The sequence below is a fragment of the Coenobita brevimanus genome, chromosome 45 (assembly GCF_032717465.1).
Source record: "Coenobita brevimanus isolate Jiangsu-jjx chromosome 45, ASM3271746v2, whole genome shotgun sequence".
Classification (NCBI taxonomy): Eukaryota; Metazoa; Arthropoda; class Malacostraca; order Decapoda; family Coenobitidae; genus Coenobita; species Coenobita brevimanus.
The window spans coordinates 32,394,661-32,399,782 of record NC_136998.1 but is presented as its reverse complement, the minus strand read 5'-3'; the positions used below and the strand labels follow the sequence as shown (position 1 = coordinate 32,399,782).

Sequence of the window (5,122 nt, the reverse complement as noted above, 5' to 3'; positions counted from 1 at the left end):
TGAAACCGAGGAGAATGTAAGGGGACGTGGAAGGGGGAATGTGCAGAAGTAAGGGTGAGGTAGTGGGGGGAGAATGGGGGACGATGGAGCGAAGAAGGAAGGAGAGAGGAGGAAAGAGGGGACGGAGAAGGGAGGGAGCGAGTTAATGGGGTGCGGTGAGAAAGAGAGAGGAGGAGGAAGGGAAAGGGGGAGCAGAGCATGCAAGGAACTTCAGAGGGGAAGGGAGATAATTAGGGAGAGTGAGAAGAGGCGGGATGGAGGAAAGGAGAAAAGATGGTAGTAGAGAGGAGGGGAAGGTGCGTAGTGGAAGGAGAGAGAGAGAGATGGGGGGGATACGTCTTTGCCAGATGATGTACTGTTAACAGTTAAGATTTACATTGTTCCCAGACTGTTTTATGTCAATAAGAAAAAATCTTGTAGAACTGAATTTAAACACACACACACACACACACACACACACACACACACACACATACACACACACAGTGGGAGTCACAGATAGCAGACGTGCGACCTCGGCGCTCCGGACCAGCACGGCCAGTGGCATTACCTAAATTAGTATCTTTATATGAGCCAAGCTCTGTACCAGGTTAGACTAAATGATTTTTCATTATTAAAAGAAAAGAAAAATAAGAAGTTTAAACAAAACTTGTTCAAACAGAAAAGAGAACCAAGAGGCGAAAGAATGCGCTCAGTCAGCTGAGGTTTGTTTAGACTACAGCTGCACGGCGTATGGAAGTACATGTACTCTGTGCTTTTAGTATTGCAAAATGGACACATACTTTAGTAAAGCAAATTTGGAAAAGAAAAGGGATAAAGGTAGAAAGCAAGATAATGATTTCTACCAAGAACTGGTTGAAGTGGAGACGCACAATAGACTGGTTGAACGTGTACACAAACTAGAAATGGCTTTCAAAAATGAAATTGATGAAATAAAGAAGCAGATGCACTTGCAAAAGGAAGAAATAGAAAAACTAGGAAGAGAGGCCAACAAGAAAGACACAACCATCAGTGAACTAACAGTGGAATTGAGTACACTTAGGAAGAAAATGAGTGAAATGGCAAGTACAGTAGTCAATCATGAGAGTGTTATGGAAGAGTTCAAAAATGATACAGAGACAATTAGGCAAGTAAGCAGTCTGATAGACCAAAGCAGTGATATTGAGGAGAAGATAACTCAGGTGAATGAAGCTGTGCAAAGCTACAAAAATGATGTGGAAACCACGTATGCTGAAATGGTGAAAGTAAAGAAAGACTTAGAAACAAGGGTGGAGGAAAAAAGCATTAAACAGGAAGTGAAAAGAATAATCCAAAACAATCCAAAGTTAGTCAGAGATTCAGTAGATATAAACAAATCTATAGTAATCACTGGTATAGAAGAGGAAGAAGTAAAAAACAAGATCACAAGAGACAAAAAGGAGATGGCAAATGTAATGAGCTTACTGAAAGAAGTATCAGAGGAAATCTGTAGTAAAGACATAGAGGAACACGAAAGGTTAGGGAAATACGAGAAAAGCAAGACAAGACCTCTAAAGGTGACTTTCCAGAGTGTAAACACTATGGAGGAGATACTAAAAAATGCAAAGAATCTTATGGAAAAAGAGGAGTTCAAAAATGTATGGATAAAAAGATGCCTAACACAAGAGGAACTGGAATTACTGAAAGAGAAGAGGGAGGAAGCAAAAACAAAAAAATGAGGGAAGATTAGAAGAGAAGAACAAATTTTTTTACAAAGAAATAGGATTGCAAGTACGAAAGTGGTACATAAACAGGATGGAATAAGAAGGAGGAAGGTAGTAAAACCATGTCATGACAAGTATATAAACAAGATGATAAAGTTGATGTACTCAAATGTGGATGGAATGGTATCTAAATTACTAGAGATGAATGATTATGTCAGCGAAAATGAACCATAAATAATATGCCTTACTGAAACAAAATTAACACCAAGGAAATACAATATATGGAGAAGAGACAGAAATTTAAAAAAAGGAGGAGGAATTATAATATTAACTAAGAAAAATCTAAAAGTCAATGAAATAAAACTAGATATACCATCACAAGTAAAACTGATTGCAGTAGAGATCAACACATCTGAAGGGAAAGTAATTGTAGCCAATTTGTACATGCCACCCAGATCAAACACATGGGAAAGAGACGAATATGAGGACCTGGCAGAGAGTACAATTCAGAGTTTAAGATCATTACTATGTAAAATGGAAGAGAAATCGGAAAGAATTATACTAACTGGAGATTTTAATACAAATATAAATTGGAGTACTCTACTGTAGATATAATTAGCCAAGAAAGCTGTTGGGACCAAAAGCTCCTGGATCTCGTGCAAGAGTTTTTTTTTTTTTTCCTAACGCAACATGTTAGGGAAACCACCAGAAAAAGAGGACTCGATGTACCTTCAGTGCTAAATCTAATATTTACTAGGCAAGAAAATGATATTGACCGTTTAATATATCACCCTCCACTCGGCAAAAGCGATCATGCAGTACTAAATTACAACTTCAGGATAGCATATGACATAGTTAACAGCAATGAAAGTTACAAAAAGAGCCTAAACTATAAAAAGGGAAATTATCAAGACCTAAAGAAGTATTTCTTAGAAGTTGATTGGGAAAATGAGCTTAGAGGACAAGATTTAAATGCTGTATATAAAAAATTCTGTGAATTTTATGAAATAGGAGTCCAGAAGTACATCCCATAGCACAAAGAAGCAGATAAGAAAATACAGAAATGGTTCAATACAGAATGTAAAATATCAAAAGAAAGAAGAGATTTGTTGTGGAATAGATACAGAGGACACAATAGTGAAAGGGCGTATAATAATTACAAACAGGCAAGAAACGATTATACAAGAATAAGGAGGGAAGCCCAAAAACAGTTTGAGGAGGATATAATAAATAAAAGTAGTGATCAACCAAAGCTGTTTTACAGCTACATCAGAAGCAAAACCAAAGTAAAAGATATAATACAATCCATTACGGACAAGGGAATCACTTATACACAAGAGAAAGATATTTGTGAAGCACTAAATAAGAATTTCCAATTAGTTTTTACAAAAGAAAAAAATTTTGAAAGGGACTATGTGGAACATGCATGTCCACACATACTACCAGATATACAAATAGCAGAAAAAGTAATACAGGAGGAGTTAAGTAAATTAGACAGAGGAAAAGCAAGTGGTCCTGATGAAATTTCATGTTGGGTACTACGAGAATGTGCAAAGGATTAAGTAAACCATTATTTTTAATTTTCAAGAAATCCTTGAGTCAAGGTAAACTACCTGATATTTGGAAGAAAGCAAATATTGTCCCCTTATTCAAGAAAGGAAATAGACAAAATCCACTCGACTACCGACCAGTATCACTGACCAGTGTTGTAAGCAAGGTATTAGAAAAGCTTATAAGAAAAGCTTGGGTAAATCATCTAGAAGAACACAGTATGATAACAGAAAGACAGTTTGGTTTCAGAAAAGGAAAATCATGTGTTACTAATCTGTTGAGCTACCATGACAGAGTAACAAACACAATACAGGAAAGAGAAGGATGGGTGGACAGTATCTATTTAGATTTCAAGAAAGCTTTTGACACAGTACCACACCAAAGACTTTTATGGAAACTGTACCATCAATTAGGAATTCGAGGCAAACTGTTTTGTTGGAGGCAAGATTTTCTCATAAAAAGAGAAATGAGAACAGTACTAAGAGGAAACTACTCATCATGGAAAGAAGTGACTGGTGGAGTACCACAGGGTTCAGTGCTGACACCAATCATGTTTTTAGTGTATATAAATGATATAAACAGTAACATTGGAAATGAGAGCTATCTGAATATGTTTGCAGATGATGCAAAAATACAAAGGAGAATTACTAACACAGACTCTTGTAAAGAGCTACAAGAAGAATTAAATAAACTTCATGAATGGAGTAATACATGGCAAATGGAATTCAATGTGGACAAGTGTCATGTAATCAAGTTTGGTAAAAGTGGAAAAAGACCTGTTTGGGATTATAAGTTAGAAAATAAAACCCTACACAGATCAGAAAGAGAGAAGGACCTAGGTGTGATTATCATTAACAAACTACAGTATCTCCGGCTGACCACATCAGCGAGAAGGTACGGAACATGTATACACTGCTTGCAAATATGAGAATAGCATTCACATACATAAATGAAGACATGCTAAGAAGGATAATAACATCATTCATTAGACCAACCCTGGAATATGCATCAGTAGTCTGGAGTCCTCATCTCAAAAAACACATAGACAAGATAGAAAAAGTTCAAAGGGCCGCTACAAGATGGATACCAGGCTTAAGGGACCTAAGCTGCGAAGAAAGACTAAATAAACTGAATCTACCAACACTACAGGAGAGAAGGAAAAGAGGTGACATGATAATGCTATATAAGTGCATATCAGGGAAGAAGAAAATAAACATAAATGATTACTTAACATATAGAGAAGCATCAGCAAGAGGACACTGCAAAGAGCTGCATAAGAAGAGAGGTGATAAAGACGTAAGGAAATTCAGTTTCCCAAACAGAGCAATTGATCAATGGAATGCACTACCAAATGAAATAGTGTGTGCCAAAACAATTCACAAATTTAAGGATATGTTCGATAAATATGGTTTAAGACACGGGACAGTACGAGCTTGACTCATTCCTGTAAAGATACAATTAGGTAAGAACACACTCGTGGTTAGGGAAAGAATACGGTAGAATATAATAGTCTATGGATGATTTTTTTTTTTCTCTGTTTTCTTTTAAGTGTCCTCAGGACCAATTTACATACCTTAGGGGAGACATGGATTAGGTCTTGCATTCATTAACTTCTTTACTGCCAGATTTCTCAGCAGAAGTAGAAAAATAAAGACTTATCAGGAAAATGTAATAAAATACTTCGTCTGATCTAATCCAACCATCAGTTCTTTCACCATAATACTGTATTTTCATCATTTATTGTTCCCCTGTAAGTGTGATAGGAGTGTGAGTTTTCAGTATGTAATAAGGTAGGATGTAAACTTAATCAAAATACTATAATTAAACGGATGACAGGTTTTAGTACACAGGTGACAGGTGGTTTCAGTACACACGTCATTTGTGGTTTC

At 36.5% G+C, this 5,122-nt stretch overlaps 1 protein-coding gene across 1 annotated transcript in view; it reads left to right on the top strand.

The window, feature by feature from the left end:
- CARPA (Carbonic anhydrase-related protein A) overlaps window positions 1-5,122 on the top strand; it is a 556,097-nt gene that overhangs the window by 377,409 nt on the left and 173,566 nt on the right. The gene's annotated exons all lie outside the window — the stretch shown is intronic.